The 13,082-nt window shown below is 35.6% G+C and overlaps 1 long non-coding RNA gene across 1 annotated transcript; it reads left to right on the top strand.

Moving 5' to 3' along the window:
* The first annotated feature begins 3,953 nt into the window (after positions 1 to 3,953).
* Positions 3,954 to 9,126, top strand: LOC126916517 (uncharacterized). Its single transcript, XR_007710627.1, has 2 exons — positions 3,954 to 5,855; positions 5,973 to 9,126. It is a non-coding gene; the product is annotated as an uncharacterized LOC126916517 (long non-coding RNA).
* Positions 9,127 to 13,082: the final 3,956 nt, after the last annotated feature.

A 13,082-nucleotide genomic window follows, 5' to 3' on the forward strand; every position in this document is an offset into this window, starting at 1 on the left:
GTCGACTACACGGATAGAGAACGTATATGTTACGCTGTTATAGTAATTCATATTTGCTTCTCGCGTATCGAAGTTTAATCGGATAAATCGCTATTATCAGATTTCTTAAATAGATAACATTGAAGTATGATAATAAGTGACAGGATCATATATCTTGAAAAGTACTTCATCAATATTAAGATACGAATACGAGATTGATTGCCGAAAATAGCGAGAAAACCAGACATATCTTTTCACTTCAACCACTTTACTTTTATACCTCAAAAATGCATATACATTACGATGTTTCATTTGCATAATTATTTTCGCACATAACGCGCATAAGAGACACGATTTAAATTTTTGGAGAGCGGTAATTGTACGTAGCTGTATTCCAATGAAACGAAAAGAAACGATTAATGAAATGAGAATAATCCAAACCGAATGATGCACGTACCTATTTGAGTAAGTTTACAAATTATTCGACCGTTGGTATAAATTACTTTGTCGATCACGGAATGTATTTTCTCGTGAAGAATTGCATCGTTTGAAATCTCAAATCGTCTGTCACGAGAATAAAACGCATGTAACAAGTTTTATTCGTTTCGCAGTACTATTACGTCACATTAGCTAACAGAGTGTAGTTAACGAGCAGTACCGCAGCACATTAGGTACCGTAAATCGTGCTGGTCATTCCTCTTTAATTATCGCGTTAGCAGTGAAATCTGGCTGCTGGTCGAATCACAGGCTGATGTCCGCGGCTAGCTTGGCTCGAAAGGCCAGAAAGAGGAACGATCTTCGGGTTCTCCATTACACGATCCGCGCCTGGGGCCTCGGTTCCACCACGTATGGCTCGAGATTCATGCCAGCCCCATGCTTGGATCATGTAGCGAGGGCCTTTAGAGAGCTGTAGAGAGTCGTTGATCAGAGGCGAGGTTATCTCTTGTCTCTGCAAGAGGCGGTCGAATGAAAGGCACCGACAACGTCCAGCAGCGGACCATACATCAACTCGCGGCTTGAGTAAATAAGCGGTGCTCTGCTCGATCTTCTCTCTCCCTATATACTTACTATCTTCCCGACTCGCTTCTAAGTGTTATACCACCGATCCAGCAAGTTTTATCTCTCTACTATTTCAAAAATAACTGCGGCAAAGACATTTTTTCAAGTTTACAGATAAATGTGGCATACGTATGTACCTCTTGATCCGTCGATGATCTATTTCTGTTTATTCTTTTATCTATACCACATCAATAATGTTATATTGTTTATAATCTACTCGCTGCTCGTACTCGTATTATCATTTATCGTTCACGTTAGTTTTTAAAATTATGACACGGCCGAGATAAAATAGCAATGTTGTTGCAACTTTTACGATGTTATAATTCAATATCACGTCAATGGCTCGATCTCAGATTAAATCGTTGATACTTGTGTAACTTAAAAATTATATTTTTTTGCATGATCCCAGCATATGTTTAGATACGTAATTTATTATATATCAGATTGATCGATAAACTATGTCATATTATTTTAACATTATTTTCAAAACGTCTGTACTTCCAACCAAAGTATTAGGTATATTTTAGTTCGTACTTTTAACTAAAATAAATAAATAGCTGTTCGAATATCTCTCGACAAGTTATTGGTACGAGAGTTGTATATTCATAGTTGGTTGAAAGAGGAAAACGAAAGTTGCTAGTACCAGCAAGGTGCTAAAACGAGAGTGGATAGTTAACGGCTGCGTGCCCGATAAATTCCTCATTTGTAACAACTATTTTCTCAAGTTCTTATTCGCAAGAAGAAACTCATTGCTCGAACCATTCTTTACTTTATTAATATACATATGTATATTAGATTATATTGCTACGGCAATTACAGACACGAAGTCGTATACCTAATAAGCGATATCGCAATGGTATATTTTTCTTATTTATATGTTTGTGATACATTTTCCTTTGTATTCTGAATTAATTTTGATAGATCATCGATCCCATGGCTTTTGAGAGACACTTTCGAACATACGCGAATATTTATCTACAGCGAGAGGAACTGAATTACTTTGTTAGTGTTAAACTGAATTAGTTTGTTCAATTTTTTTGTGTAATGTTTTGAATATAAGTTTTCCTACTTGTCCAAAACCTAGTATAGTCAGCCATAATTTCAGATATAATTCTTCTCACGCGTTTGGAGATCGTTCGCACTATAAGTTTCACAGTTTCCACTATTAAAATATTTTGTGGAAAACCAAATCTGTTGGAGCACTACGGCGAAGAATGGTTTTCCTCTTTACGTAGGAACGTTTCGCGCGTGTTTAACATATTCAAACGTGTAAAAGGGGATTTGACGCGTAACGGTGCTTTCCTGCTTCAAATTTACAGAAAATCGCAGCATAATTTTGTAAACAGCATGATCGGCACTCAATGTCGACGTCGTCGAGCTATCGAGCGTGTAACGCGCCCGTTCGACAGTAAACAGAATGAAGCAGAAACGTGGCTGTTTCGTCGTTGGTGCTAGCGCGAAAAGAGGCAGGACAGCTTACCTACCACCAACGTTTTCCTGTCACGGGTGTAAACGCATTTGTACACGAATATATTTTAAACATATATTCTGTGCTGCAGCATACGATAAACGTCTCTAAAATAAAATAGCTATCCGGCCAACAGATAAACCGGTAATATGTTTCAGGAGTAAATGGCCGGATCCTGATAAACACAAGTTATGCGCTTACGCGCAATGTCTTTTCGGTTGTCCAATAAATTAAAGCCCTTCCCTTCCCTGTCCCGCTTCTCTTCCTTCGCTTCGAACGAAAACCCAGAGGCCGTGAAGAGAGTGTTAGTATGATTATAATTTATTCTTGATTAGCATTAATCCTCAGGCCTTCTGTCTCCCTTTTTCTCTCTTTCGACATTAACTTCCCCATAGCTTTTACTGGGCTGTTGGTCCGACCGTAACTTACACTTATGATTATTAATGACGACATTTATCAGAGATTGGCACGAGAGTCTGAAACGTAAAATAGAATGGTATATACATAAATACAATTCAGACCAGTGTCATACGTGAAAGTACCTCGAACTAAAGCTACACTCCCGTCTTCCTCTGCGATATTGCTAGAATACTCGCAACAACTGCATAACATGTACGTATTTATAATCGGTAAGTGCTTGTCTACTATATTTTCATTTATTCTTTTTCTTCTTTCGGTCGTACATTATCTTTATTCGTTGTCAAAAACCATTACATTAAATTTTTAAATACTGTACGGTACAAATACCTATTATCATTTCTTCAAATGATAATTGAATTTGTATTATTTGATTACACAAACATCGGGAAGAATTATAAGAAATTCAAAATCAGATAATACTATGGAATGAATATTGTGGAAAACTATTCGCACGAACCGCATTCGGCTCATGTTTGTCATTCGTTTGTTCCAAGTTACTACGATATACCGTTTTATTATCCATTCATTTAACGAAACATCCTATTATGGAAGCTATCATAACATTCCAACTAATTACAATTATAAGAAGTGACCGATCCATATCGACGTCTTGTATTTGGTCGAATGATATTATCAGCCGGGAAGCCAATCTTAACTGTGGTAAGAAAAAGCATTAATAACTGCGCGCGTCAAAATGTCACCAGGTTTGATTAATGGATTTACTGTTACATTGACTGGTGATGAATGAAGAATATATTGTTTCTGGATATGTATGATTAAATAATAATATTTGTATTTAATATTTGCAGAAAACTGGGATATTTCAGTCAAAGATTCTAATTTCCATTAAGACTACTTAATACATCCCTTAACGATATCGTATGACACAAGCATCTAAATTTATGTTTTAATATTACTAAATCATAAAATAATTAGAAAATAATAAATAATACTGTGATTTCAAACACGGTATTCCATATTATTTCGTATTATTATATATATATATACGTATTAATTGCTTCGCAGAGAAAAAATTTTATTTGGTATTAATAAAAAATGACTTAGACTTTTAAATTAGGACTTAAAGTTCCATCAGTTAGACTAATAAAACAGTTAGACGATACTGGCTGAAAGTAGGTATTTAAGTTTAACATCCAAATACCGTTGCTACTTTAAAAAACATTAGATTTGTAGCGTGCACCCGTACGATTGATATTGATATCCAAGAATAAGAATTTATTGCTTTTTAGCAAGTTAAAGTTCGTCAGCTCTATGGCGTTAATCGAAATACAAACGTATATTTTCGCGCACATACATGGACTCGTGGTACACAGACACGCGTATTCCATGTGTATCCGCTCCCAAGACGAAACGACATTAGCCGCTCTTATCCATTCAAACAAAATGTCAAAGTGCCAGATGATAATGCGGAGAAGATAAATCAAGCATGCTGAAAAGATGACGGTGATAAATGTAAAGCCGTCTGCCAGGCGGCCCCGGAGATAGTTACTGAGATACACGACGAGTCGTGACTGATGGCGATGTCGTGAGATGTGGTATCATAATAATTCATAAAGGCCGAGGCCAGAGGCTTAATCGCTGATTAATGAAAGGACAGACTTGTCCCGATCTCGTTCTTCCTTTTTCTCGTTCTACTTCTCTTCCTTCTTTTTTCTCTCGCTACACCATAGTTGCTGCTGTGGTTGCTATTGCTCTTACTTGCTTTCTTCTTCTTCTTCCTCTTCCTCCTTTTCGTCCTCCACCTTCGATGCTTCTGCTTCTTCTTCTTTGTCGACAGTGCTGCCGCCTGACGTATGTACATGTACCAACCGAGCGAGACGAGTAATCCGACATGTGTTCGTTTGGGCGATAGAACCAATTAATGTTGCGGCGGCGACGCAACCGTCGAGTCCATATTTCACCGAGCCAACCTCCTTCCACAGAATTCCTCGACACAACTTCGAATCTAGAAGAGGTTACCCAAAGTCATCCGTAAAGCCTCCACTACCAACCGCGTATACGTATTAACCGCTCCAGTAACTATTTGATGATCACGCAAACGTGTTTGTTTCGCCACATTTTTTATTCTTTGTGTTATAGCTTGTGATCGATCGTTTTTGTTTTAACAATGTAAGGTAACAACTTATACGTGTATTTACGAGCTCTATCTTCAAATGTTACAAGTTTTATTACTATCGTAATTTCATCAGTTACGTTGCTTGTATATGTTTGTTATGCTTGTACGTGAAATATACGTACAATTAAATAATTAAATATTAAAGCATTTACTAATTCTTTAAAAAGCGAATAGTCCAAGGAAACATGTTTTAACAGCTTCCAAGAAATTTCTCAAATTTATTATTCTGTTTCATATTAAGATATTTATAAAATTGTCTTTGAATGCGCTTAAAATAAAATACCGATCGAAAAAATCGCCTTGAACCTCCAAAGAAAAACATCAACGATGTGTCTGTTTTTTACAGGTATGTATGTACGTATGTAGCTTGTAATAATGAAAGAGTATTATGTACTAATTGTAAGTATAGGGTTGCCAAGAATAGAGTTGAAAACGTAAAACAAAATTATGCCTATATATATCGTAGATATATGCACGAAAACTACAAATAATGTTTGATTTCTGGCTGTTTGTAATCGTTGTTTAAAAGAATTACAGTAAAGAAAGGTAACAGCTTTACCGACTATACAATGGCCACGTATTTACCGCCATCTGAAGCGATTCTCAACTAACTTGTAACTTGGAATTTGTTTCTATTTAATTTAACCTAGATTTAACATTATGTGTTTACGATTCCATTCATTTTGCCTACTAGCGATTTTTTTGATTTCGTGCCTGTTAAACACTGTTGAATTATACTCAATAATATTTTGACACTTTCACAATGGATTATTCATTATTGAAATACTAGACGTAAGTAATCATGAATAATCAGTTGTTGTATACGTAACTTTTAAAAGCTGAAGTAATTAACATATTTTATTTAAAATACCACATTGCATTCTATTCTGAACTAATTTGAAATTTCAGATGGAACTAGCTGCAATGCTGAGAAGAATTCGCGTCTTGGAAAAAAGTCCTTTTTGGGTACGGCTTCTATTCAAAAGCCTGGGACAGTGTTTTAAGCCATTTTAATGGTTTAAGTTATACAGAGAATTTTTTACTTTGGGTGAATTATGTCATAACTTTTTTAAGAAATACAAATACATATGTACAACTATGAAATTTTGTACGTGCAATATTTCAACAAGGGTATTAACGGAAGAAAAATGTAGGCAAGGTGAAAGTAGTAGTATCTAGGTTTCTAATATTAATCATCGTAACTTATGATTTGTAGATTCCGCGATATTTGATATTAATGTTCATTTATACATTGAAATCATATTTACTATCTGTCATGTTTTAACGATGGCTTTAAGTTTGCCTCAAATGTTATAATTATATTAACTATTTAATATCATGTATCGGCGTTATAAGCCTTCCAGTAAAATATTTAATATCTAATATTTGAAGATATCATTATCGATCGATGCGTTCTTTATTTGTCTTAGAACGAACGAAATTCGTATCGATTAAATTTTATATTGAAAGTAATAAAAATGTAGAAATATTTGATAGAATAATAATAATGAGAAACACGTATTTGACGTATTAATACAGCGGCACGTCGTTACTTCGTTTCTTGAGCGGTATAAACAAGTTAGTAAATGCAGTATTTGTGCGATGCTGTAACTGAGAAGGGAAACTATCCTCTCCATAAACTTTACAACGTGTATGTCATAACTTTTTCTTTAAAATAAGCGAAACAAATATGTCGGGTGCCATTTTATGTAATAACGAGATTTCTTAATTAACTGAATAGTGCGTTGATTGGAATTAATTGATCGACGCTCTCATAGAAGTAACAGTACTTGAATACAGTTTCAAAGGAACGCCGCTACTCGTTGTAGATACAAGTAATTATACATACCAACCTCATTACGTTATACACTGTTTCTTACTTATTAATGCCTAAAAGATCGCTTAGCATTCCTGGAATAGAAATTCAAGAATTTCACTCGTATATTATTCATATCATGTCAGTGTAAATTGATTTAATTAAATATCTTTATTCGTTACGCCTAGTTGGTGATTTAGTGCTAGAATACAATTTTTGTTTTTCTTATTACATATTAACCTTCCAACGAGGAAACGCTATGTAAGAACACGAAAACAAGATTAATATACCGTTTACTTTTACCGGATGTTTCATTTCCGACTTTGTTAAACTACGTTACGCGTTCTAAGTAACTATAACAAAATACCGACACTAAGGCGAACAGTAAAGCAAAGAACTAAATTTCTACGTTCGTGTTTATTGCAAATTGAATCATAATTGAGAAAATTATACGTTGAGAAGCAAGTACATGGCACTATAATAACGAGTCTTCCTTGTTTTGTTAATTCATCCAGATTGCTTGATGTTAAAGTCATTTCCGAGTGAAAACGAATCGAAGTAACGAACCGTCTGCTACGTCAAATTTCGTCACGGTACACGTGTACCCTTTTTCGTAGATGCAACAATGCTTATCGCGTTCAAAATCTCCGCCTCGTAACTTTGCTCTTTTGCCACGGATATAGAAACAGCGGTGGAGATTCGCCTACATTCTTCGCGTTTGTTCCGTAGGCCACGATTTATTGCTAGCTACTCGTGTATTTACGTGTTCGTGCGACCGAAACAATCTTGGTATTCCGTGTTCTGACTGATGAGAATGTAACAGGAATTTCTGTGCAACATCCATGCGTTCATCTAAGATGTTCGGTCTTAATCTGGTTCCTAACAATTTTAGAACCAGACGTTTGTTTTATGTAATAATAAGATCTCATAATTAACCGAGCATATACTCCGCTGATTGGAATTAATTGATGGATTCAGCGTGCGAAACGGTGTTATTGCACCTAGCAAATGTCGAATAAAAAGGTGAGAAACCGTCGTTAAAGTAGCGAAAAAATTGTCGAAGTGTAAAAGTCCTCCGTTTAAAGGACATCTTCAAGATATAAAATTCATCACGCGAAATTCCGACTCGATGAAGTTATACCGTAGACGGTAGGGCGGAACACTTTTAAACATTTCCAATTGGATGGACCAGTTTCATCGTTAGAGAAATGTTATACAATTGATTCGATGTATCACGTAACGAAAAAAGTTATTTGTATGAATATCACGGATCATAGAAATTCGTGAATCTATTGAGAACGTCCGAAACAATTTAAAGTTTGGTAGTATCAGCGCATACCTACGATATGGATAGGAGGATTATAAGACTGGAGAAGAGGAAATTAAGGATGATGGCGATGGCTAGGTGGCGAAAGAGAAAGAAAGAGAGGATGAAGGTGCGAGTGAGCGCGGCGCGAGTAGTGGAGCGGGGACTGGAGAGGAGGGGAGGCGAATAAAACGCAGGGCTGCGTGCCTGCCGGTAATCACGCGTCGGGATAAAGTTATTCCGGGGCATAAATAACCGACATGTCTGGAATAAGGCATTAATTTATGTTATTTATCGCCCATTACGCAGCAAAGAAACATTCGCATGGGAAATAATGTATCATTCTCAACACGCGTCTGCGGCGAACTCGGGGAATTGAGAATGATTCAGAATGCCAACGAACGGACGAACAGCCGTACGTATGTACATCATGCTCTCTAAGAACCGACAGAGGTAATGTTCGACGTATACGTGGCTGCATGCATCGTGGATGCGGTTGCGTAACGTTGAGGTGCGTTTCGATCCAACAGACTCCGGAACGCTCTTAAAAATCTCTTATCTGTACACATCGGAGAGTGATGTTGTACAGGTTTAAACGTTCTTTCCACTTTTTGCCCTCTTTTTACACAACGCCCATGAACATTAATAGCGATCTTAATTATGCCGCGATAAAGGCCTATTAGGCCTTTATTAAATGAAGCCAGTCAGTTTGTAATTGCGATTTGTGAAATTCCGGTTTAATTCCCACCTGCTACCTCTTTCTTCGATCGCATAATTAAGATAACGTAGTAACAATGTGTATAATCACTATGACATTTTTCACTTGGTACAGTACCTACCTATTTCCGGCTCTTAGCAGTTAAGTTTGCGAAAAAACGTTAATGTCATACGAGATTGATTTTAATGTAACGTGTATGTTAATATGTGCGCTATTACCTGTATGTTCTTTTATTAATGATTTTACGATTTTTGACTTTGTGATCCAAAGTTAACTAGTTGCAGATTTTGTAATTCAAATAAGGGAGTACATGATATTAATGAAGTAATTTAAAATGATAATGCGTCTTGGTATTAGAAATTGAATATGTAGTAAATCAATGCAAAGATATTTATAAATTATAAATTTAATTTTCTACAGATCGGAATATATATTATTTGGAAAGAGTATTATGTATAGCCAGGTTTAGGAAGCATCGTATTGAGAAAGTGATTTGCGTTGTGTTATGTTCAAAAAATATACCAGAAATGAAAGTAGAGAAAACGACAGAACATAAATATTAACTGGCAAATATACAATAAAATCCAATAGCATCCAGTCGACAAAGACAAAATGTCATGACATTAAATGTCTCGCAAATTCGGAGGATTCGTGACAGGTGGAATGCGTTGCAACAAGTACCACGGTTAAATCGCACGATATACCATTTACGCTAATGGTAGATACATCGAGTAGGCGCATTGTACTTTTCGTTTGACTTACGAGCAAGATCGAACGTTCCGAGATCTATCGGGAACATGTTCAACGTAACTACGGTCTTACGTGACTGATTTATTTGCATCTTACATGCTGTGACTCTATGACATCGCATGCTAAATTGAATTTCATAATCCTTCCACGATTTACACGGAACTGTGTTGTGTTTAAAAATGCCCGGTCATAATTCATAATAAGCAAAATATTACCACGGCCCGGGAAGAAAAAGGTAGAGACGTTTTCTGACAGCGTACATTTTTTCTCTGTTCACGATCGAATTCTGGCCTGTACATACCCTTGTGTACCTTGCAATTATTCAAAAAACTTATAAGTACCGGTCACGTAAGCTATAACTTAAGTCTATAGTTCACTTTGTAGTTCGATGTCAAAAAATGGTATCAAGGACAGGGACAAAACGACTTCTAATGCACGCGATACGTCTTCTATATCGAGCACAATGGTAATATCAATGTAAATAAGAACACATTTTAAAACGCTGTTTGCAGATTATGCATCGTTAAAAACTTATATTTCTATATTCGTTTGATGGAGAGATTATATTGCGGCAAATAAAAAACTTACTAAAGCGCTGGAATATTTTCATAAATAGCTTTACTGCTCTTTATTATTTGTACAGATATTTATACAGTAATAAACATATAACATATATAATATATATATACACAATATATATCATATATTTAAAAAGAAATATATATATGTATTGTATGTATGATATGTTTATTATCGTATAAATATATAAAAAATATAATAAAATGTCGCATATGTAACATTTTATTACTTAACACTTTATAACACTACTTAGTTTTAATTTTCTCTCTGTTTAGTTTTTATTTCACCTATTATGATTCCGTTAATTAAAAGTTCTAAAACAGTGATTTCGTTCGTGTGTAAAGAAAACGCAAAACTTGTTAACATAAATTCGAAACACCCGAATAAGTATTAAGGAAAATAAGCACAGTAAAATTACAAAATGCAAATACATAATTTTATAGTTAGCATAAATTCTCCGATCAATCTCGATAAAATGTATTTTGACAATGTTATATTTAATCCATGCAAAATTTAATATTAAATAATAACATAGATGGTTTATCAAATGATATCATAGAATGCATTGGTTATGCAAAACGTAAAACGGCAAGACCCGAGCGTAAGCGAACGAACCACGTGAAAGCTTCTTGTTCTTGTGTAATTCTTTGTGGTCACTCTCAATGTGGAGGTGTCTTTCCAACCTCAATTTATAGTTTTATACCTGCGGTAGAGAGAAGAGGAGATACCTAATAGACGAGATTTACTACGGCACGCCCGTCTCAATTGCGGAACAAATTTATCTTCTTTGTGGTCAGCAGCCTTCCCACCGCTTCCTAGCCTCAATCTTGGTTCCGCTCCTCGTGAAATATTGGCTTACCCCCGAACTCGAAAGTTACTTGACAAACGAATCGATGTACGGTTGAAGGGAGAGAAAAAGAGGAACGATTCCTGTGGGATTCGAGACCCTGTAAACTTTCCCGCTTCAGAATGTTCCGGAAAAAGCTCTCACTTTCTACTTTCTTTTCTTTGACCGAACTAAATCTTTGTATGTAAACTATGAAACCCCTTGCCTACTGTCGTTGTCCAATTATTTTGACAATCCAATGTCTTGAGAACTCGTGCGATGTTACAAAACGTTACTAGGATCGTTTCGAATGTTAACAGATAAATAAACTATAGTTGGGTACTGTGTTTTAGAAAGCGTAACATTTACTTACGTGACTCACGCTGTACTGTGATTTAGGAAAGTTTGATTTATGATATGATTGATTATAATTATACCGAAAACATTGGATCTCATTAATAGTTAAAGGAACGAGTTTTCGATAGCACGAAAAGCAAATGGAAATGTATGCTATCTCCTTTAACAAGAACAAAAACGTCAGGTATTAACGTACAGTAGCAAAGGAGCATAATTCAAAGCACAATTTCTCGTCTTATTGTGCGTAAAACTGAACGCATAAACCGGAACAGGTCAAAGCCAACTTTACGAAGGGAAGTCAAATACTTAGAAGTGTTTAGACAAGCTGTCACGGCTGTAACAATAGGGTTTATGTCGAGTTGTAAATACACCAGAGCTTTCTTTCCTTTTAGTCTAGTGCACGTTAATGTAATGCAACATCTCCAATCGATCGCTACCCTACACTGTTTAAAAGGTCAAAGTCAATTAACGTTGATACACGAATTGCAACATGAATCACTGCTACTCGGTTGTTTCCCATTAAATTTATCCGTGAATTATCTCTAATGCATATCAACATTTGCGAATTTGGTTCTATCATTCGATAGGAAAATTTGAGTTACAACAGCGATAAATCTCAATTTTATTGATCTATCGCATCGTAAGTAACTTTATCAAAACGTATTCAGGTCAATTTTTAATTATCATTGTCGTTGCTGATAGTTATCGTAGCTCCGATCCGAGATCACTGGTTTCCGGGGTTACTAGGTATATTGCAAATCTATCATATACTATTGTTATACATTTATTTAAATATTGGAATAATAACGTCAGAATAAAACTTGCAGTAATTCTACGTTAGAGTAGCAGCGATTGCAATTTTAAAAAATCACGGTAATCTTGACATACATATATTATAAAATTATTATTAATAATTCTGTTGCTTGTTGTTTAATATTTAATAACTCAAAGCTATGTTTAATTTTTTTACGCCGGCAGCTGCAAACGATGTCAAAACTGAATCGATTGCTTAAAGTGACAAATAAACAAATAAAAGCAAACTCCAATAAATGCAACCATATTACATTCACGCTGCGAAAACAGACACCACCAAACATCCTTCTGAACGGCACGCACATAACACAAACAAAGTAAATCAAATACCTAGGACTCCACTTAGATACACAACTCACATGAAAACAGTATACTAGATCAATAATAGACAAAATAGACAACAAGGAGACAAGTGCATTGGCTAACAAGTCGAAAATCCAAATTAAGCATAGAAAATAAATTAAAAATATATATAACGGTCATAAAACCAATCTGGACGTACGGAATACCACTATGGGGGACAGCAGCAATGAGCTATATAAATAAAATAGAGACATTGCAAGCTAAAATTCTTAGAACGATAGTAAACGCACCATGGTACAATAGAAATGAGGACAAAAGGGACCTAGGAATCCCAACGGTCAAGGAAGAAATTAGCAGATACGCAGAAAACTACAAAGTAAGAATAGCAACACACCCAAACTGGCTAGCTGCGAAAACGTTCAACACCTTAAACATGGATAGATGGTTAAGAAGGAAGCACCCAGCAAACCTCACAAAGGATATAATCTAGCAAACGCGAAGATGGTACCCCGTTGGGGGTAGCCACCTACATGTTAATATAACTGCTAAAA

The sequence above is a fragment of the Bombus affinis genome, chromosome 5 (assembly GCF_024516045.1).
Source record: "Bombus affinis isolate iyBomAffi1 chromosome 5, iyBomAffi1.2, whole genome shotgun sequence".
Classification (NCBI taxonomy): domain Eukaryota; kingdom Metazoa; phylum Arthropoda; class Insecta; order Hymenoptera; family Apidae; genus Bombus; species Bombus affinis.